At 34.9% G+C, this 24,838-nt stretch overlaps 1 pseudogene; it reads right to left on the bottom strand.

Annotated features, from left to right (window-relative positions):
• Window positions 1-1,955: 1,955 nt before the first annotated feature.
• LOC114082449 (vigilin-like) lies at window positions 1,956-24,408 on the bottom strand (annotated as a pseudogene).
• Between the last annotated feature and the right edge of the window lie 430 nt (window positions 24,409-24,838).

Raw genomic sequence — 24,838 nt, 5'->3', positions numbered from 1 at the left:
TGTTAACTCTAATAAATGGTAAATTTTAGTGCGTTAGGACAAAATCCAGGGTATATATCTATAATAATTTAGGACATAAACCCAGTGGTATGAAAATCAGTATTGCTTTAAAACAATGTGCACTGTACCAGACTAATACCATTGGTTATCCATGAACATGTGGATCCCTAGGAACTCTATACTACTTGTGCAGGCAAAGAAAATTTGTCAGTGTTCACTTAAATTGAAAATGCATATTACCTTGATGAAAGCAACATTCTTCCTTAAATTGCTATCTAGAGCCACTTCCATAAGAGCATCCTGCGATGATGAGGTAAGGGATGATGGAAGAATCTGTATATTAGCACACAGTCTCTCTGAAGTTAGAGCTAAAACAAAATGAAATAAAATCAAGAGGTACTAAGCTCTGTGTGACATTAGGCATTTATTTATTGTATTTTAGAGATAACCCTGAGATTATTTAAAGGAAAATAATCTACTCCTTAAGATCTAGTCATAATAATTGACAGTAAAGAGCTGTCTTCATCTTCCCTCCCATGACAAATCTCCAGATCTCTCAGGGGGATGTTTCTTAGATGAATTCATCATGAGAACCATAGCTGCATCAGACTCTGAAGCAGAAAATTTGGAACCAGGAAGTTTTCTGAGGAATGATCTTAAACTATGGAAGAATGAACAAATCTTAATTGCACAGAGGGAATTTAGCTTTGATACAGATACAACAGAGTACTCCACTGAGCTCAGAGTGAGCTTTAAATTTGGGGTATCTAAGCAGAGTTGTTCTGGGGACTTGCTATTTATACCCATTGACTGCTAAGTGAATCGAGGCTACCCAAGGGAAGATGACATGACCTTGGGCAAGGTGGCTCACTTCAAATTAGGAAAACACTAGGAGTGGGTGGCTTTTGATAGCAGACATCAGTTAGGTATAGCAGCAGCAAATTAGGTTGTAATTGTTTTAGTTCTTCAGGAGGGTTTTAAGTAGTAACCAAAGCATCCACTAATATAACTTGGTAATAAAACAACACTAGGCACCATTACTTTATGGCTTTACTAACCTAGAATATCACTGGGAAGCCAATATAAGGACAGTCTGTTCTTTGGTTTGACATTTTCCCCCAACAAGACCTTCCAAAGAATGTGTCTGAGGAATGAAAAAAATCATGGAACTCTCAAATGCCTAAATGGAGGACCATTGGCTGAGAAATCAAAACCATTCTAAATAATTTGATACTCTTTAACATCCCTTGTTCTTTCTAATAACATCACTACTGTGCAAGCTTTGATATGCAACACCACACCCAGAATCTACTTACACTGCCCCAAATTTATTTTTCTTCCTGTTTGATAATCTCTGATAAATTTGGAAAAAAAAAATGGTTGCACTCTATAATAGGAAATATGGAGTAATGCAAATAAAACAGAAGACAAAAGTAAAAAGAGCACAATTGATTTTAGATTTGGGGAAGAGGAGATTTATGCTTGGGGTTATGACACAGATATAGTTTCCTTGCCACAGTTGTTGAGTTCTCATAATGATAGGTAAAAGAATAATGACAGGCTGAACAGACCATGAAATTTAGTTAGCACATGGTATTTGTTTAATAATTTAATGGACTACATTCAAAACAGTGGAAACTCTGTGCTATAAAAGCAATGTCAAGAGCAGGTCCTCAGTGAAAATTAGAGCTAAGTTGGTAATTATCACACACACAGACACATGATTGAGCACTTCACTAAGTATTTTGGAAGATCTAAAGAGGGATATGTTGATGGAAAAGGTATAAGAATTGTGTGTATGATCCAGCAGCTGTATCAGTTTAAAAGTAGTTTTTGATGGCATTTTCAGGAAATCTGGTTAGAACATTTTTTTAAATTGTTGTTATTGTCTCCTAGTGTAAGTCTTCGGAAACATCTTATGGTTCAATCTGGGAAAATCCTCAGAGTTATTCCCATCAGGAGGATTTTGGAAGGTTTTTTGTAGTACAGGGAATATCTTTTATTGCAAAACTCCTGGATGGATCCATGGGTGCATTGTAAAGAAAGACACTGTTAATATGATTCTGCTGAGATTCATGTTTTATTACAGTAGACAGATAATATTCTTCAAGATTAAGGATGTGGTCTATTGCTCTTTTGACATAATCTGGGTGTCCACTCACAGTGACATTTGAATTGGAGGACCCTTTTGGAGGGAAATGGATGTCTACTTGGAATTGATTCATTATTTTATGGATAACTTTTCCACGGAATCCAATAATATGGCCATGAACACGGCAGCTTAGTATTGGTTTTATCAATCTTCTGCACAATTTTCATTATTTCATCTCGAGCAGCTAACGTGTTATTTTTATATTCAGTGATGATGATTTTGACTTGTATTTCATTGCTCTCTTTAACTGGAAAATGGATAGTAACATCATACTCTAAGCAAATGTAAGCAACAACTAAGCCTTTACGACCAATGATCTTGGAGTGATATTTGGGGTCTAGAGTAAATATTAGTTTAAAATTTCATAATGCCCGATCTTCTAGTTCAGATTGTAAAGCCTTGACTTGTTCTTGTAATCTGGCCTTGGCTTGTTCCACATTTGTAGCAAGGCCCTTGATGGATATGATATTCGACTCTATTCAAGGTTCTGATACCTGGATATTAACTTCAAATTCATCTATTAACTTATTATGCCACTTCCTTTCTGACCAGTAATGTAACGGTGTAGGTCAGAGGGTACATGCACTTCAGCAGTGACAGGAATTAGAGACTTAAGAGCTTCCATTGCTGCTTCACATTTTTCCTTTCGGCCTGAGACAAATATGGTGTCACATTTCTTTGGGGATATATAAGCAGGTTCTTTAGTGCTGTTTCTTCCCATTTCTTCCCTATTTTCCTCAACAGCTGGATCTATATCTGTAGCTAGCCCTTCTTTGTCTGGGAAGTTGATTTGAACATTATAATCCCTAGAAATTTGTCAAATTTGGGAACCCATTGATCCTATGATAAAACAATGGAACTTCTGGGGAATAACACATTCTGTCATGACTTGGGCATCCAAGTCTCCAATAATCTCCAAAATATATTTCTTGGCTGCTTCTACACAAGGTTTTGCTCCTTTTAGTGTGACTTTGTTGCTCTGTTTTCCTGAACATGAGAAGTTAAGAATGACACCACCATACTCCTCAGTCATGTCCCGTAAAACCTGGCCCTTCACATAATAAAGTGATGGTGGTACTTGGGATTTATCAGCATATTATCTTCTACCACATTATCTAAATCTTTAACTAAAGCCTCTAGTCCCTTTTGTGTATCTTTGACAGCTTCTTCTTTCCCTGTGTGAGTCAACAATTCCTGATCTTTGTTCTCAAAGGCAGGGAAAATGACACGAACTTCAGTCTCAGCAGAGATCTTGGAAAAATTGCCACCATTTTTACTCAAAAGAAAGTTATGATACTGTGGTTTCACATGCAGTGCTGCGGAATAATTCTTGGTTTGCTTTTCTTCTGATAGCTGCAACAGCTTTTCCTTGGCCTTTTCAACACTTTCAGCAGGGTCACTAATAATGACTTTTTGAAGAACTGAGTTGTTTCTTGGAAAATGAATATGGATCTTTCCACATTCTTCCATGATTGAACTAATTGAACACTCTTTGGAATCAATAAGAGATTTGTGCAGACTGGAAGGAATAAAAATTTCTACTTCTTAAATATTGGCTATATCTTTCTGAATTGAAAGGATCCAGTTACGTGCTATGTCACAGTTTTCTGGCTTTCCACTAATGACAATATTCTCTGAGTTGCTACTTGCATATGGAAAATTAATTTTGGTGTTGCTTGATGCACATATTTTTTGATGTTTTTACCTCCTTTTCCAATGATACTTTTTGAAGATGGGAATAGTTATAGAATAGCTGTTTTCTATAATGTCTTTTACCACGTTCTCCAAATACTCTGTGCATTTTTCTAATTCATGTTTTGGCCCTATAAGTTGGACAATGTCAGTTTTCTCTGATGAGTTTGGAAAATTAATCATAACTTCTGGGAATTTCTTACGTATGTCATGGATCCGTTCACCTTTCTTCCCAATAATTGTGTGGTGAAATTTTGCTCAATTATTAAGTCCTTCCTATTCTTATTTTTAAAATTAGTGACAAGATCAGTAAGTTCTCTCTTGGCCTGTTGGACACCCAGATGTTCCCCTTCAATTCTGATCAAGATATTTTCATTTTCAGTTAAGATTAACACAGAAACCTTATTCTTCTCCTTAATTCTATTTATGATAGCACCATTCTTCTCTATCAGGTACTTGTGAAATTTATAGTCAATGTTGATCTGTTCATAATACATTCTGTTAATTAGATCTTTGAGTATGATCTCCATTTCTTTTTGAGCATAATTCACATCTTCCACTGGTCCTTTTAAGATAATTTTATCTTCTCCAGTAAACTCTATATGTACTCTTGGCATGTTCTTTGTTACTTTGGATATATTCTGACGTTTCTTACCAATAATAAATCTGTGAAGCCAAGAAGGGGCAGAGATGGAGGAAATAATGTAACCCTTGGCCTTCCAATAGGATTCAATAAATGCTCCCCCTGTACTTTCAGGCTCACTTTGAGGTGTCACAGAATCTGACATACTATCTGAGGGTAAGATTTCTATGGAAACTCCAGTTCTTTCTAAGATCTCTTGCATGGAATTGTGCTTGGGACCTATGGTACAATTATGCTGTGATTTCATCTCCCTATCTGTGGTAGTTGTTTTCTTTTTGGTGTTCTCAAAAATTTCCCTTACACAAGACTCAGCTTGATCCACTTGTGGTTTTCTTCCTTTGAAAAATATTTCTATCTCATTGTCACTGGATAATGGAAAATGGATGTATGCCTCTGTTTCCTGAATAGTACTGTCAGTAGTTTTACTGTGTGGCCTGGCACACAAGGGACAAAATGTCTTTTTTTTCATGTAATCTCTCTATAACATGCTTGTCTTGTCCTTCAGATTTAAGAAAGACTTTGTATGGAGATTTCTGTGTAATCTGGTGTGTGCCAACATTATTGATCCAGTTGTTCTGAGTATGTGGGTATAAGAAATCAGTGTTCATTGCAGCTTTTTGTTCCAAGTCTTGTAGTTTATCTTCAGTCTTTCTTATAACACAGCAATGCTGTTCTTTGGAACTAGACTTTGTAGTAAAAACATGTTCATGAAACCATGTAAAAATTTCTTTCTGAGTTTTCATGACAGATTCCAGATTACCAGAGACTGTTATGTAGAGGTCTCAGTCTTTGACAAAAGTTAATTCTAGGTTAACACCAGTTCTTTCCATGATATCTAGATAGAATTTTGTTTGTTTAGCTTCATCAAATTGAAGCAAATACTTTTCTTCCTCCAACGGCACATAAAAAGCTTGAGTGATAACTGACGTCTTTGCATATTGAATATTATTGCTAGAGGATTCTGCAAATTCCTGAGGATTTTGTAGCCAATTTATGTTTTGTAAGTGTTGACAAAAATTATCTGTATAAGTAAGAATACCAAGCTCCTCATCTAAATTTAAAGTGGTAGGATTTTCTTTTTGAATATGCCTACTTTAGTGCACATTCAGATTTCCTTTGGAGGTCATTGTTGATTTTTAAGTAGGTACAATGCAGATGTGTTGAAGATAAATGGTAAGCAGCCAGAAAATTCCTCTTGTAACTGCCTTTTTTCATATTACTGTATGGGAATAATAAATGCTTTAAAGATGTAATTCCTTTTCAAATTAATCTATACATTCAATAATACAAAAATGATATTCTTATATTTATACAATAAAAAAATGACAAAAAGTCATCTCTTCTACTCTTATATGGACAGGGGTCAAATTTAAAGGACTGTGAAAAAATAGTCACCATTTTGCTAAAGTATAGTTATTGTTTAATTATTCTTACAACAGTCATAATGAGATTTTACAAACCCAGCATTATCAAATTTTGACCATTAACAACATCTGACACTATTGGTTACAAATTACTTTTAGAAAAATATAATTCTCTATTGTCTAATGATACTATATATATATATATATATATATATATATATATATATATATATATATGTGTGTGTGTGTGTGTATGTGTGTGTGTGTGTGTGTTTCCTATATTTTTTAACAGATTTATTAAGAATAACAATTTCACAAGTATATGTGTTCAATGATTTTGGGTAAATTTAGAGTGTCAGACTCTCATCACAACTCAATTGAGAAAATTTTCATCACCCCAGAGAGATCCCTTGTGCTCATTTGCGGGCAATCCCCATTTCCTCACACCCAAACACAACATTTGTTTTTTTTTCTTTGTACACTTTCCTGATCTGGAATTAAAAAAAAAAAAAAAGAACAAAAAACATACCTTATGCATAGTCATCAGCACCTCAATTCTTTGCATTATCATATTTATTAGGTCAATCCATGGTTTTTCAGTAGTATGTTCCTTTTTTATTACTGAGTAATATTCCATTTTGATTTCCTTAATGATGGTTTTAATGTAATTTCCTTTCCTTGCTCTGTCTCCTCTAGTAAAATTATGCATATCAAAGAACTATAGACTGCTTTTTTGAACACATTTTTTTTTCTCTACAGTCATTCACTTTGGGATATAACTTGAACTTATAAATTTGATATCATTGATACAGTGATGTTTTTCAAATGTATAACTCCAGCGCCAAGCTGTAATATATATATAATATATATATATATATATATATATATATATATATATATATATATATATAATACTGTCACCCAAAAGTATAATATATATATATATATATATATATATATATATATATATATATATATATATATAATATAAACCATCTCAGCATCACCATTTTAATGCCTAATAGTTCTTTCAAACTCAATTCATCCAATGCAATCCTGATTATATCTCCAGATTTTCTTTTTTTGGAACATTCTGGAATTTTATAAGTGGCACTTGACTTTCCTCCTTTTCCTTAGGCCAAGCACTTGGTGTCATCTTTTATTTCTCACTTTCTGATACTATATATATATATATATATATATATATATATATATATATATATATTGTGTAACACATATATATGTGTTGTGTAACAACATATATATGTTGTGTAACACATGAAAAAAAAAAGTATTTCTGTTAATCTAAGTATGGCATTTTTATCATTTCTAATCTGAATGCCTTGTCTAAGCCATCATGTCATTGTACTAATGCTATATCAACATCTTTTCTTGGCCTTTATGGCCTTTTCTCCACAAAGCGGAATACAATGTATTATTTCCTTAATAGCTTCTAGTGGATTCCCTTTGCAAGTAAAATAAAATGAATACTATCACCCAAAAGTATATGAAATATTCAATATTTGAAAACTTTCACCTAGAAAAAATATGTTTGATCTAATTCTCTTTGTTTTATTACACCCTTAAGTACTCATTCTTCTCCACCCTCACTGATTGCAGCAACTACCAGTTTTCTCCTAATTCACTATGCTACTGCTAAAATGGTCCATCTGTTGCTTGGCACTTGTCTTTCCAGGACTTGGTACTCAGTACTTCATCTGTTTACCAACCAATTTTTCCATTGTCTTGTATAGTTTTCTCCTTTCATTATTCAAGTGTTAACTCAAACATTACCTCCTAAGAGAGGATATCTTAGCTTGATCTGACTAAATAAACTCTCAATTTTATCCAATTTCTTTTTTTCACTGTTACCTATTTCATTGTCTTTAAGTGACACAACTAAAGTCTGTCATTATGTGTCCTGCACCTTAGTCTTCCCTTCCCCACATTTACACAGTGGGATCTAAATTTCTCAATTAAAAAATTGATTTGTTCATTGTTTTATTTGCATTGCCTAGCAAGGTGTGGGTTGTTTTCCAGGTACTAAGAAAAAATATGTATTTTATGCCTGTTTGATAACATTAAAAAGATAAGTGAAAGATCAGAAGAAAATACAGCAGAAGAATATACTGAATAGAAAATACAGCAGAAGAATATACTGAATAGAAAATACAGCAGAAGAATATACTGAATAGAAAATAGTACTAAGAAAATTGGTAATAATAAACATAGTAGGAAAATGGATGCTGCTTATGAACAAAAGAGAAAAATGTGAATGGCAAATAAAAAAAATTAACTCAGTACATAGTCAGCCTAGGTGTCAATAAACAGATGAAGGAATAAAGAAAATGTATATACACAATGGAATTTTATTCAGCCATTAGAAAGAAATTATATAATTTGCAGAAAATGAATGGAACTGGACAGCATCATATTAAACAAAGCAAGACAGAGTCAGAAAGAGAAGTATGTATTTTCTCTCGTATGTGGAATCTCATCATGAAAATAGAAAGGAAACAAATGAGATAGAAAAGGAAGGGGTGAAAGGAGGGTAAGGGAAGATCTTAGAGAGTGAAACTTGTCAAATTATGATATATGCATGTATCAGTATGCCACAATGAAACCCACCATTCTGTATAATTAATATACATCAAGAAAAAACAAAAACTCAGATTTTAATATCTAGAGAAATGCAAATAAAATATCCATAATATTACCTCCTCATAATGTAAACAAATGTTAAAAAGTTTAACCATATCAATTGCTGACTAGGACAACTCTTACTCTCAATTACTATATTTATCTATTTGTTGATTTGTACCAGATTGTGGAACTGAATTGATCAGTATACTTCCCTTTGAATAACAATGGACTCACATGTGGGGAAAGAGCATTCTGCTAATGCAAGCAGCAGTTTTTGGAGCAAATTTAAAATATATAATAAATTGTGCGCACTCCCCACCCCAAGGCTAAATTTCTGTTTTCTTTTGTGTAGTGCCTGGAATTAAACCCAGGTCTTCATACATGCAACTGTTCTATAACTGAGTTATATCCACTGCCCCTAGAGTTAAATTTCTAAGAAAAGAAACATGCCTACTTGTATAAAGGAACATTTATTAAAATGTTGATATCAAAATATTCACATTAATTAAAAATTTAAGACACTATGGACAACCATGAATAGATATTTAATATATGTGCTATTTCATCTTTTCAATGACATACTGAATATGTGATTAAAATGTATCAATATGTATAGGTTCAAATAACCAAAATATTGAGTGAAATTTTTTATATATACTTTTTAAGAATCATACCATCTTTACACTTACAGCCACATTTAAATACTTATCAGTGTTATACATTGTGGATATCTGCATATACCTAAGTAAAAGTCTTTAAAATATATGTAGAAGAATATGTTAAACTCATGAATTTAGGCCTAGGCCTGAAACTCAATGGTACTACATTTTGAAAGTATCAAGTAGTGCTTCACTCAATCCAAATTTCTGTCTATAACATTAGTTAATAAGAAATTTCATACTCAAAAATTTAAGAAAGGGAAATATTAATAAGAAATGATTGGGACCCATACATTTGTGTGTATGAAACCACTTCCATTTCATTATATGTGTTTATTTAAAATGAACAATAACAAATAGACCCATTCAGAGTTGTAAGATGTTACCCAGAAGAATTTCATGTGTAAATTGTAAATTTTCCTAATATAGGGTTTTTAACGCTCTGTATAAAGGAGACCAACCCTAGATGACTATAAGTAGAAACAGACTAACATAAAATTATTCTTATAACAAAATTTTAATATGTAACATTTAAAAACATCAAATAATTATATTTGTTTTAGTTCATTTTTATATTCTAGAAGATTGTCCAGGTCTCAGGAGGCATTAGCATCTTCTCCTTGTCCCTGAAGTAAAGCTAAAGAGCCATTTTTCCCCTAAGGTTCTGTATTAGGATTTTACATGCTATCTGACTTTGGAAAAAACTATCCATTATATGCATCAGACTCTCCATTTATTGAAGTAAACGATATACTATTGTCTAACTCATAAGTTTCTTTCTATATTAGGTCATATTTGTAAAAATAGTTTCTTGCATATAGCACTCAGTAAACACTGGCACAAATCTGCAGCTATAATTGTAAAATGTAAATATTTGTTAATTTTAGATGTAGAGTACATATGCTGACATTCCTCTTAACATCTTTTTCAAATATTTATTTTGTAGTTGTATTTGGACGCACATGATAGGCAAGTTCTCTACCACTGAGCCCAGCCCTCCTCTTAGTACGTTATACAAGATTTTATGCTTGGAATATTTTGTTTATAAAAATTCAGAAAAATTATGAAAAAAGCAATGGGTAAAAAAGCAGAAAAAGTATAATCTTCTATTTTTTCTATTTTAAAATTGACAAATAGAGTTAATATGTCATTAAATATCTTCTAATCATCAAGAGAAAAAGTTAAAATCATCAACAACAAAGGAAAAACAAAATAGGAAAAATATGAAGAGCTAGTTTTTAGAAGAGGAAATCTAAATGGACAAAAATTTTAAGTAACAATTGTTAAATCTCGTGTAACCTACTTGTAATAATATGATAACTCCTGAAATTGTAATGGTAACAGAAAACAAGCAAGAAAGGTTATCGACATGGGAGTGTCTGAAGAAAATAATGGTGATCATATCCTAGAATACATTATGAAAGTATAACAGTGAGTTAGACTCTGAGTACAAAAGACAAAGACTGTACAAAACCCCCCACACCTTGGCGAAAATGATCACATAATTCAAAAAGCAACTATCTGAAGAAACAAGATTTTGTACAGGAGCAGACAGGTTTTGGTACGGAGTGTATGCATAGCTGGGGAAGAAAGACAAGGAGCTGCACATGAAAATTCCTGTATCCATGGGTTTTAGAGTAAGTACAGTTAGCATAAAACACACAATAACAGGGAATCCATGTGGAAAAGATTGATAAATTATATAACACTATACCCAACAACAGCAGAACAAACCTTTTTTTTTTTTTTTTTTTTTTCACAAGTACAGATGATGCCTTTATCAGATTATTGGTATTATGGGCCATAAACACTTCTCTATTCAATTTTTAAAAATTGACACTTTACAGATTAATTTTCTACTCACAATGGAATTAAATGAAAAACCAACATTAAGATAACCAGGGAAGTATCAAATACTTGAATAATGTGCAATACCTTCCAAATAAATATTGGGTAAAAGAATAAAATAAAATAGAAAACATTTTGAATTGAATGAAATTACAGAATATGAAAATTTCTTGGATATTAAAGCAGGGATGAAAGGAAATTATGTAGGTTTAAATGAGAAAATCTAAAATCACAGAAAGTCTAAAATCAATTATCTAAGCTTCCATTAGAATATAACTAGAAAAGGTAGAACAAAAACTAAAGGTAAAATGAAAATAATAAACAGTAGAAATCCTTTCAAAAGAAAGAAAAAAATAAAAACAATAGCAACAAAATTAAGGAATTTTCCTTTAAAAATCAATGGAACTAATAAACCTCTAACTAGACTAGCCAATTAAAAAATAATAAAGAAACAAATCACCTATATTGACCATAGTACAGGGGACATAAAAAGAAAATCTTCATTCATTAAAAAGATAACTAAGGGGCCTGGGGGTGTGGCTCAGCAGTAGAGTTCTCGCCTCGCACACCCTGGGTTTAATCCTCAGCACCATATAAAAATAAATAAGTGAAATAAAGGTATTGGGTCAACTACAACTAAAAAATATATTAAAAAAATAACAAAGGGATATTTTTAAACTCTCCCTTTGGAGCTGGGTGTGTAACTTATTGGTAGAGTTTTGCCTATCATGAGTGAAGCCCTGAGTTCAATTTCTAGCACAAAGCAGAAACAAAAAACTCACATCCTCACATTTTTAAGACATTGTTATTTAAACTATCCCTGAAGGAAAAGCTGCTTCCATAATATGATTTTGATTATACTTGGAAAAAAATCATCCATTAAAAAAATTAGGTAAAAGGTCATTTAACAAAATTGAACAAGCTGTGTCTTTGCAGGCCTTTTCAAAACATCCAAGAAAGGGTTATAGTGAATATTATTTGTCTGATTTAGTAGGCATAAGAACATTTATTATACAAAAGGTTACATAAACCCTTATTGAAGTACTACTGTTTCATGAAAAACAATTGAGAAATAACTCTTAGAATTTACCATGAATAAAAATATATGTAAGAGGCCTGGGATTGTGGCCTAGTGGTAGAGTGCTCGCTTAGCATGTACAAGGCCCTGGGTTCCATCCTCAGTAAGACATAAAAATAAAATAAAGGTATTGTGTCCAACTACAAGGGACTGACTATAAGAGCATTATGGTTATTTAAAAATTCATCTAATACACATATTTCTATTCAATTTTGTAAAAAAATAATTAAAAAGAAAAGTTGACATGTTTGAGTCACTCTGCCAGAAGTAACCACGATTTTCTAAATATTCTTTCATGCAGAAATAACATTTGAGCAGAACAACAAAAAGATTTCTTAAAGTGTTTGATATATTGTTCTATCTTACCTTTTCATCAAACCCAGTTAGTTACCTGAAGTGCCCCTTTGGTGGTAAATTTCTGAGAGCACAAACTTACCTTACAGGTTAACAAAATGAATTGATATGACAATGTCATGGAACAGTCAATCTGCCTTAATATGAATTGAAAAGCTAAAGACAAAAGTATTATTCTCCCATTGCTTGATTTACAATGATTTTGTATTTAAAATGTAGTTTTACTAATGTTATATATAACTCCAGTGCACTAATAAAAATGTAAAAGAATGATCATCACAAATAATGCAATGTTCATCATCAAATAAATATTATGAACTGAGTGAACAGACATTGGAATGTAATGTGTTTATATTGATTTTTAGAGCAAAGAAAAGGCCTCTTTTCCAAAAAGTTCAGAATACATGATAAATTTAGATACTTTGATGCCTCCAAACAATGCTGCTGCCAGAAAAAATTTAAAAGGATTCTCTTTAATCTGCTCCAAATGAATCAATCAATTGTTACTTTTATAATTAATAGATGAGATCATAAAATTAAAAGGTACAGTATGATACAAATTTCCAAATGGAAAATAATGTGAAGCATCAGTCGAATCTTTAGGTGAAATAGTTTGATTTGTTTAATAAGGAATTTACTTTCAAATTCAGCAGCATTTTAAAAATGTTATTCTATGTTGAGCTCTAAACCTAAAGATATAAGAGCATTTTTAAGTGATTAGCTTTGAAACTAAGAATAAAATAGATGCACATACATAAATTCCCTCGGAAAGTTTCACAAATATTTTGAAACCCTGTAGAGGCTGACAATTAAAACATGGCTCAACTGCATCAATAAATAAATACAGGATTTTTTGTTGTTAATTTAAATTAAGTAAATTTTTAATTTCCAGAACACAATGATCTATTGAGGTTTAAATTTCACTATATATATATCTATCTGTGTGTGTGTATGTGTGTGACACACACACATACACACACACAAACACCTCTGGTGTCTACAAATATTACTTATAAGTGGTTAATTAATTGAATTATCAAACAGATTCAAGTTATCTCTGAGGACTTGTGATAATATAGCCTTCATAGTTATCACATTTTTTTCTTACTTGACTTTGTAATTTTTATATTTGAAAGTATTATATTGTTATGCTTTTACTTCCTATTATCTTTATTATGGTGTGCCGCAGTCTGGCTGGGCACAATCAGAAGCCACTTGTCAAAAGAAACTAACTTTATTTTTAGAACCACACACGCCAAACAAAACAGCCTCTCAGGAAAAATCCTCAGAGCCTCAACTGCCACCACCGGCTTTCCACAAGCCTGTCTCTCCCACACAAGCTTCTCTCCACCTCCCACAATCCTCCTGCTCTTGAGGCCGATTGGCTGGGTCACGTGGGCGGTGCCAAAAAAGTCCCCCAATGAGCAGCTCCGTGGTCTGAAAGGGCAGGGAAACAGTCCAATGAGCATCACCGCAGAGGAGCCAATCAGCTAGATGTTGCTGGGGCCGAGGAGCCAATCAGCTAGATGTTGCTGGGGCCGCTGTGAGCCAATCATCAGTCAGCAGCTGGAAGTTTGCTGGCAGCTGGAAGTTTGCTGGGGCCCCTTCGGCTGTGGCTCTCAACATCTCCCCCTCTCTGTTTAAACAACAAGCATGTGGCTTAGGGACCGTGTCTGTTAGGCAGTCCAATTCAACATATGGTCCTTACCCGTCATCGGATGAACTGACCTCTAGGCGTCAGCCTCCTGTCTTAGGTTGGTACCACTGCAATTGGATCATACCCGTCACTGACTACCGGTCCAGCATACAGCTATACTTGTGGATAGGCCTTTGCACCAGTTGGGGGGTGAGGTTCTTTGCCTCACCTCTGTTGGCCCCCAAATTTTAGACCATCACTAGTAGAGGAGGATGCAAAATGCCATGACATTAAGCCAATTGAGGGCTCCTTTGAAAAATTGTACCACCGGTGACATCATCAGCAAAAATACCCCAACACTACCACAAGTCGCTGCACCAACAGATAGTTCACAATGCATACAGGTGAGCTCACAATGTGTCCAGGCAAGTTCTGCAAGCAGTTCAGTGATGGCTATTGTCGAAGCTGTAGATTGGTTTTATCTTTGACTTCACCAGCAGTGGGATAAAGATAGGAATTCTGGCAATAATGGCTAAAGAAAAAATTATGTAACATTACAGAAGGCACTAAAAGAAAACAATTTTCTTAACAATTTACATTGTCTTCAAGAGAATTATTAAATATAATGAAAAGGAAAGGTGAAAGTAAACAAACAGATCTGTTAACCTTCTTTTATGTTTACATATTAAAACAATCCTCAAGAGTTGTTTACCCAATTTAAATTAAACCATATAAATCACGTGAAAAAAAAATATTTGGATCCATTTTATCATGAGCGCTCATCATATATGATATATGGACATATGTACATTCAAACATATAACACAAAACACAAGTGTGCACACATAATATAATACATACAACACATAACATTATAGTAAAGGCCTTATAACTTTTTACAGGTGAAATCTCCATTGCAATGTTTAAAAACTCTATAGTCAAAAAATAGAACTGATCAGCAAAACATTAACCTAGGTCTATATGAGCTCAAAAAACAAAATAGAACTTCATGATATGGCAAAGGGCAATAATAAAATAGATATTGAAAAAAGCATCCTGGTTCTGTTGCAGATGTAAGAATAGCCAAACTGGAGTTTTGGATATCAGTTGTTATGGATTTGAGCCAAATCATCTTCTTTTTGGTCTGTAGAAATCGCTTTAGTTAATCTTTCTGGAATCCAAATCGGCTGCTGTTCTCCCTGTGGAAACACACAAACAGACCCCCGTCTCCAGACAATTACTGGGTCAGGACCTTTCCATTGTCCTGTTGGAATATCCTTCCAAAGTACCTTGGGCTTATGTACATTTTTTGGACACATATGCCTTTCCGCAGCACTAAGTCCTGATGAATCCAAATTTAAAAAGTTTAGAGTAAAACGGGTTATTTTAAGTTTATCTTTGGGGAATATATACCCATTCCCAATTACTTCTTTTTGATTTAATAAGTACATTTTAATAGTTTGATGAGCTCTTTCAACTATGCCTTGTCCCTGTGGATTGTACGGGATTCCTGTTATATGAGTAATGCCAAATGTTGAGCAAAATTGTTTAAAAGAGGTAGAAGTATAACCAGGGGCATTATCTGTTTTTAACTGTTTTGGAACACCCACAGTGGCAAAATTTTGTAAGCAATGAGCTATAACATCTTTAGTTTTTTCTCCGGCATGAAGGGAGCCCATCAAAAATGCAGAAGAAGTATCAACTGTAACATGCAAATATTTTAATTTTCCAAATTCTGGCAAGTGTGTGACGTCCATCTGCCAAATATGGTTAGGTATCAATCCTCTAGGATTGACTCCAAGATTAACTTGTGGTAAAAAGGTCACACAATTTTGACATTGTTTTATTATTTGTCTAGCTTGTTCCTTAGTTATTTTAAAACGCTTTTGTAAAGTATTAGCATTGACATGAAACTTTTTATGAAAATTTATAGCTTCTTCTAGTGTAGAGAAAATATGTATGTCATGTGTAGTTTTATCTGCTAAATCATTGCCCAAACTAAGGGCTCCAGGCAATCCTGTATGTACCCTGATATGTCCTATAAAGAATGGATCTTTTCTGTCCCAGATTAGACTTTGTATAGTGGAAAGCAAAGAGAAAACAGTAGAAGGGGAAATCCTACCAGCATCTTCAAGAGATACTATAGCATTAACTACATACTGACTATCAGAAAATAAATTAAATACAGAATCTTTAAACATCACAAAAGCTTGTAAAACTGCATTAAGCTCCACCTTTTGAGCTGATTGTTTGGGTACTAAAAATGTAAAAGTTTGATCAGGGGTAACTACTGCTGCTGTACCATTATTTGACCCATCAGTGAATATATTTGGAGCATTCATGATAGGTGTTTTTCTTGTCATTTTTGGAAAAATTACAGGATGCAATGACCAAAAAGACAATAAAGGATTAGATGGTAAGTGGTTATCAAATGAAACATTAGATTTGCACATGATTATTGCCCAAGTATTTAACTCATTAGCTAACTCATCAATTTGATTCATAGTATATGGAGTAATAATTTTATTGGGAGAAATTCCAAACACTCCCTTTGCTGCTTTTATTCCTTTGAGTATTAATTGTCCTACAGCCTCAGGATACCTAGTAAGAATAGTGTTAGGAGAATAAGATAAATGTATCCATAATAATGGACCTTCTTGCCAAAATACTCCTGTAGGAATATTTTTTGTTGGTAGTACAATAAATAATAAAGGCAAACTTATATCAATTCTATCCAAATGCATATTTTCCATATATGTTTCAATGATTTTTAATGCCTTTCTTGCTTCAGGCGTTAACATTCGGGGTGAATTTGGATCTGATGGACCTTTTAGGATATCAAATAAAGGTCCCAACTCTCCTGTTGGTATACCTAAATAAGGCCTTATCCAATTTATGTCTCCTAATAACTTTTGAAAGTCATTAAGTGATTTGAGTTGATCTACTTGTATTTGAATTTTTGGTGGATGGACCATGGTTGAGGATAATAGAACTCCTAAATAATTAATTGCAAAATTTAATTGTACTTTATCTATTGCTATCTCTAGATTATAATTTTTTAATAAGTTTGTAAGTGTGGCATAACATTCTAGCAATGTGTTTTTATCTTTGTGTGCTAATAATACATCATCCATATAGTGAAATATTTGTAGTTCAGGATTTTGATTTCTAAGTGGCTGGATTGCTTTGTTAACATAAATTTGACACATAGTTGGGCTGTTATCCATCCCTTGAGGGAGTACTTTCCATTCATATCTCTGATCAGGACCTTCATGATTCAGTGCAGGGATAGTAAATGCAAAACGTGGACTATCCTCAGGATGAATTGGAATTGAAAAAAAAACAATCTTTAATATCTATAACTAAAACATACCAGGTTTTTGGCAAAGCAGACAACTGAGGAATCCCTGATTGAGCAGGTCCCATAATAACCATCTCATTATTAATGGCTCTTAAATCTTGCAATAATCTCCATTTACCAGATTTCTTTTTGATGACAAAAATGGGAGTATTATGGGGAGATACAGAAGGTTGTATATGTCCTTCCGCTAATTGTTGTTTGACCAGGTCATGGGCTGCTTGTATCTTTTCTTTAGTCAGGGGCCACTGAGGAACCCATACTGGTCTTTCTGATTTCCAAGTAATTTTTATTGTCTCAGTGGCCCTTTCTGAAAATCCAACCCATGTCTTTCTGTTCCTTGATCTATTTGTATTGGTGCTGCTATACCTTGTTCTTGTTTTTCTAATCTTTTTCCTTTCCTAAAACCTTGTCTAGTCATAATAGTGGGTGCATTTTGGTTGATGGTATTTGTTAATGTCAAACCTAATTGATCTAGGACATCTCGTCCCCATAAATTTACGGGAAGATGATCCAATACATATGGCTGTATAGTTCCTTCACATCCTTCAGGATCCTTCCAATCTAATACCATTGCACTTCTATGGGGATTAGTCGCCACTCCTAGGCCTCGAAGCGTTTGAGTGGCTTGTTGTAATGGCCAATGTTTTGGCCATTCTTGACGAGAGATGATGCTAAGGTCTGCACCTGTATCCAGTAGCCCATTAAATTCATGTCCTTGAATATTTAGTTTTAGCATGGGGCGAGAATCTAAATTTAAAAAAAGCATAGCCCAATCTACACCTGTGGAGCCTAATCCCTTGGAACCTCTTTCTACAGTACGACTGGAAAATTTATCATGTAGGCTGGGTATTATTAGTAACTGTGCTATTCTATCTCCTGGTGAAATTACTGATATACCCTTTGGAGAACTAGCTATAATTTTTATTTCACCTTCATAATCGGGATCAATTACCCCAGGACTTATCATAAATCCTTTTAGAGTAGAAGAGCTGCGTCCCAATAATAAGCCTACTGTTCCTTTGGGAAGAGGTCCTTTCACCCCTGTGGGAATGATTTGAACTCCCATCTCTGGAGTTAGTACTGCTCTGGCGGAGGCGCAGATGTCCAACCCTGCGCTCCCTCTGGTTTGTCGGATGAGGGATCTGATGGACAATGTGTCCTGGGAACTACCCTGATGGGGTTGCTGGGTTCCTCCAGTGCTCCGTATATTTGTGGTTTTGGGCCCCGGAGCATTGGGCCCCCCTGTCCATTTTTTGGCAATGGAGCCCGATGCCTTTCTCCACGATATCGTGGATAAACACCTGGTACTTGTTCATTTTTTGATAATGGAGTACCCTCTATGGTGGTTTGAGAACGGCATTCATTAGCCCAATGTCTCCCTCTCAGGCATCGTGGGCAAATACCTGGTATTCTACTCCTTGGATACCTAGTTTTGTTAAACCCTCCTCCAATGGGGCAATTCCTTTTAAAATGTCCTGTTTGTTCACAATTGTAGCATGTTCTTGGCCTGGCATCTAAATCCTGTTTTACTGCAGCTGCCACAATTTGCCCTTGTTCATTAATGTCTCTGGCATCTAAAGCCTGTTTTACTGCAGCTGCCACGACTTGCTCTTGTTCATTAATGTCTCTACATAATTTAATATATGTGTTTAAATCTTCATGTTTCCATGGTCTAATGATATCTCTGCACCAACGATTCGCTTGCTCATAAGCCAGGTGTTTTAGTAATGGCATTGCTTGTTCTGTATTCCCAAAAACTCTGGTAGCTCTTTGAATAAGCCTATCTACAAATTCAGCGTAAGGTTTATTAGCTCCTTGTATTACCTTAGATAATTGACCTTGTAAACCTCCATGTCCTTGTAAAGTCTTCCATGCCTTAATTGCATCTGCAGCAATTTGTGCGTATACGCCAGGATCATATGCAATTTGTTGCTGCTGATCCTCATAAGGTCCCTTTCCTAACAACATATCTAGATTTCTCTGAGGATAACCAGCTGCTGCATTTTGCCTAGCCGTCTCCTTGCAAAAATCCTCATTGGCAACCTTCCATAACAGGTATTGTCCTCCATTTAGCACAGCTTTACACATATTAGCCCAATCTGCTGGCGTCATGTTCAGGTTGTTAATGGATTCGACCATGCTTACAGTGAAGGGTGCTTGAGGACCATATGTTGTTACAGCCTCTTTTAGCTGCTTCACTGTTTTGAAATTTAAAACTTGGTAAAATCGCTGCCCTCCTGCCTCAAATACAGGGCATGTTAATATTTGAAATCTTGTCTCAGGATCCCAACTATCAACTGCGGGGGTTGGGGACCTCCCAGCATATGGAGGTGGCCTTGTTAGTTGGACACTTACACCCTCTGGTGATAGAAAGGTGTTAGTAGCAGTCTCCTGTTGTAACTTTCCCCCTGATGGCTTTTTCTGTTTTACACTTTCTTTCTCTGTCTGACTATCTTGAGAGGCCTTCTCTTTTACTTGAATCTTTTCCTCTGTCTGACTAGCTTGAGAGGCCTTCTCTTTTACTTGAATCTTTTCCTCTGTCTGACTAGCTTGAGAGGCCTTCTCTTTTACTTGAATCATTATGTCTTCTCCTTCCTCTACCATTGTCTGAACTGAAGGCTTTGGACTAAGCAAACAAGACACCAACGCCCACAATGTCAATGTGCCAACTGGCAGAGTCCCTGGGCTTTTCTTTTCTATTCTTTTTAAATCTTCACCATGATGGTTCCATTGTGATATATTTAACAACTCCTCCTTAAAAAGCCATGGGCTACATTTTTGTATTGTATCAACGTATGCCCTGATTGTTCTTGATTTTACTGAGATACCTCCTTCCTCTAACAATTTACTTAACACTCTTTCAGTTTGTTTTTTACTAATTTCTGATCCCGTATTTCTACTATAATACAACCCAACAAGATAACGCCTAACAAAACTGAAACAGAGTGAAACAAAATTGGAACAACACAAAATCAGTATAATAGCCTCCTGAAATGTCCATCCGTCCTTTCTCCCTATCTGTTCCTCAGATGTGAGCGGTTTTTCTTCCATCTTACACATCTCCAGGGACAGGCAACTTAAAACAAAAGTGAAACAAAATAACAAAAGAAGAATCTTAAAATGGCTACCCATCCTCTCGCCCTGCCCTCAGGGGCGAGCAGTTCACTTACCCTCAGTCGCTCCCTGTGCGAGCCACCAGATGCCGCAGTCTGGCTGGGCACAATCAGAAGCCACTTGTCAAAAGAAACTAACTTTATTTTTAGAACCACACACGCCAAACAAAACAGCCTCTCAGGAAAAACCCTCAGAGCCTCATCTGCCACCACCGGCTTTCCACAAGCCTGTCTCTCCCACACAAGCTTCTCTCCACCTCCCACAATCCTCCTGCTCTTAAGGCCTATTGGCTGGGTCACGTGGGCGGAGCCAAAAAAGTCCCCCAATGAGCAGCTCCGTGGTCTGAAAGGGCAGGGAAACAGTCCAATGAGCATCACCGCAGAGGAGCCAATCAGCTAGATGTTGCTGGGGCCGAGGAGCCAATCAGCTAGATGTTGCTGGGGCCGCTGTGAGCCAATCATCAGTCGGCAGCTGGAAGTTTGCTGGCAGCTGGAAGTTTGCTGGGGCCCCTTCGGCTGTGGCTCTCAACAATATTTAAAAATAATACTACCTAACTTACAGAACGTTACATTGTGACAATTCATAAATGGGAAAAAGCAATGCTCATTACAAATGTAATTAAACAAATTTCGTGTATGTGTGTGTATGTATATATGCATATATACATTTTAAAGAAAGATACTAAATATTAGTGCTTAGTCCTTTTGTAACTTGTACATTTGAGGTATTTCTAGATTTATAAGCAGTTGGAAGAATAATACAAAGAGATATCATATAACAGACACATGTGTTTCAGTGGTAAATAATGAGAACATCTTGTCTAACTAAAGTACATTATCACAATCAGGATATCAAGAGTGATGTAATTCACCAGCCATATTTAGGTTTCACCAATTTTATATACATTAATTTGTTTGCACACCTATGGTTCCATGCAATTTTATAACATATGCAGTTTTGTGTAATCATCAATGTAAAGATATAAAATAGTTCTATTATGAATATTTCTTTTGAACCACATTCTTACTACTTATACTTAAACTCTGACAACCACCAATCTGTTATACATTTCATCAATTTAATCTTTTCAAGATTGTTACATAAATGAAGTCCATGCAGTGTGTAACCTTTCAAGGTTCATTCTCTTCATACAGCATAATATCCATATGAATTATCCAAGTTTTGTGTGCATCACTAGTTAATTTCTTTGTATTTCTTAAGTAGTATTCAATGATATGGATGACTTAACTCATTACCTATCTTACAACAGCTGAACCATTTTCAGCTTTCGATTATTACAAATAAAGCATTTTGAACATTGGTATATAAGTTTTTAAAATAGAAATATATTCATAGTCTGGGATAAACATCCAAAGATTCAACTGCTTGAACTGCTTGGTCATATAGTTATATATATATATATATATATATATATATATATATATATATATATATATATATATATATGTATGTGTATGTATATATATATATATATATATATATATATATATATATATATATACATACATACATATACATATATCCTCAGCCACTCAAGACAACACTGGAATGAGCTAACATACTCAGCTCATTTTTAATTTATATAAGAAATTGCCAGTTTTGTTGAATATTCATGTTTACATTCCCACCAGTAGTGTATATGGGATGCAGATTCTCAACATCCTTGCCAGCATTTGCTATTGTCACTACTTTTTTGATTAGTCATTCTCAGGGGTTCGTAGTGACAGCTCATTGTGGTTTTAATTTGTATTTCACTAATGCCTAGTTGTTTTGAAGATCATCCATATGTTTAATTTCCTTATATATAATTTGTTCAGTAGCATATGTCATCATAGCTTTTGCCTATTTTCTGATTTTACTTTTTTGATTTATTATTTTGACTGTTTTTAAAACAATTTCTTCATGTATTCCAGATACAAGTCCTCTATCAAATATGTGGATTGCAATGGTCAAGGTAACTGTGGACTAGATTATGTCATAAGGCTGGAGGGTTAGTATACCCCTTAAATAGGATGATGATGATGCAGTGCTTTCTTTGCCAGCCTAAAAAAAGGCCTCTGGTGGTCTCTTTTTTTAACATAAAAGAAAAACATGTATAGATAAATATTTGCATAGTACATACCAGGGAGTGTGTTAATTTTCTAAAGCAAAAAAGAACAACTGAAATAGTGCTTCTATTGGAGTCACCACCTGATTAATTTATGATAATCAATTGTTCATTTCCAAGATCCACCTGTTTTCTACTTGGACAAAGTAGGAAATTTAAATGAGAATGTAGTGAGTATCACCAGTCTTTCATGCCTTAAGTTCATAATGTTGCCATGGATTTATGCACTTCCTTCAAGAATATTTTGGTTTACTACTTTCCTAGGTTGAGTGAATCCTATTGGCTTCCTCTTTTTTTTTTTTTTTCATCCATCATATACCTTACTCCTCAGGTTAGGGAAACAGAATGAGAATTATTCCAGTTTCTCAGTATTCCTATTCCAATTAAATATTTGTAGACTGGACAATCACAGGATACATTCAGGGAGCAATTACATTTATTTTGAGATGAACCTAAGTGAAAACTCCATTGAACGCCAAATATCTCATTAATTGTTTTAGTTAGCTTTTTTACTGCTGGGACTGAAGGACTCCACCAGCACAACTGTAGAGGAGAAAAGGTTTATTCAGGGTCTCATGGTTTCAGAGGTCTCCATCTGTAGACAGCAGGCTCCATTTCATGGGGCTTGAGATGGGGCAAACTTCCTGGCATACTGTGTGGCAGATGGAAACAGCTCAGGAGGTGATCACAATGCAGAGAGTGACTACACTTACCCCATACAAATATATTCCCCAAAGCCACTCCCTAATTCCCACTTCCTCCAACTGCATCCTACCACATCAGTTACCACTCAGTTAATTCCTACCAGGGGATTAATTCATTGATTGGGTTAAGACTCTCACAACCCAATCATTTCTCCTCTGAACCTTCTTGCATTGTCTCACACATGAACTTTTGGGGAACATCTCACATACAAACCATAACATTGATCTTCTCTAAGTCCCTACTCTGGTAATTCATAGTGGAATTTCATGTCTCCTAGAATAAGAACAATTTAAGAATAGGTATCCAGTAAACCCTGAATGATCTGCTTATTTCCTTTCCCAATTCTATGTTTCTTTCCAATGTACATTTGCCCTAAGAAAAGATAATATACTCCTCTGAGGAAGGTAGGAGAAAGACCAAATGTGTAAAATTTTGGCAATGTAGCAAAGTACTTCCTAGTGCACCTGTTCTCTTTTGAATCAGTAAACTAACTCCATCTAGGAAATAAGAGAAAACCCATAAATATCTATGTTACTTCTGGGAACACCATGATCAACTAGAAAATGCCATATGTCACTGCAGGTCAAACTATTATGACTGTTTCTTGGACTTTGCTGTCCATTACAGTAAACATAACTTTTTTTGCCTTTGAAAATTAATTGCCATTAATTGGTCCCCGTAACTCTCGGAAATAATTATCCTCATTGCATTTATGTTATTTTTTAAATTTTTGGTAAATTATAATTATACATAATAGCAGAATTCATTGTGAGATATATATATATATATAACATAATTTGGTCAGTTTCAGTTCTTTGTACCTCATCTATTCTTTCCCCTCTTCTCTCCTCTGATCCCATTGCTATATGCTACTGTTCTCCCTTCTATTTTCATGAAACCCCCATTTTCTTTCCTTTTTATTCTTTATCTTCTATTTATGAAAGATAAATACAATGCTTGATTTTCTGAGTCTTACTTATTTCACTTAGCTTGATGTTCTCCAGTTCCATCTGAGTATCTGCAAATGACATAATTTCATTCTTGTTTATGGCTGAGTGAAACTATGTTGTATATATGTACCATATTTTTTTTACTCATTCATCTGTTGATGGACACATAGGCTGGGTCCAACATGGCTACTGAAAATTGTGCTACTATGTTGAGAGCCACAGCCAATGGGGCCCCAGCAAACTTCCAGCTGCCAGCAAACTTCCAGCTGCCAGCTGATGATTGGCTCTCAGCGGCCCCAGCAACGTCTAGCTGATTGGCTCCTCTGCGGTGATGCTCATTGGGCTGTTTCCCTGCCCTTTCAGACTACGGAGCTGCTCATTGGGGGACTTTTTTGGCTCTGCCCACATGACCCAGCCAATCGGCCTCAAGAGCAGGAGGAGTGGGGGAGGTTGAGAGGCTTGTGGGAAGCCGGTGGTGGCAGTTGGGCTCTGAGGGTTTTTCCTGAGGAGC

Source organism: Marmota flaviventris, chromosome X, assembly GCF_047511675.1.
Source record: "Marmota flaviventris isolate mMarFla1 chromosome X, mMarFla1.hap1, whole genome shotgun sequence".
Taxonomy (NCBI): domain Eukaryota; kingdom Metazoa; phylum Chordata; class Mammalia; order Rodentia; family Sciuridae; genus Marmota; species Marmota flaviventris.
The sequence above is the reverse complement of the archived record's forward strand: the minus strand, read 5'-3'. Positions and strand labels throughout refer to the sequence as shown.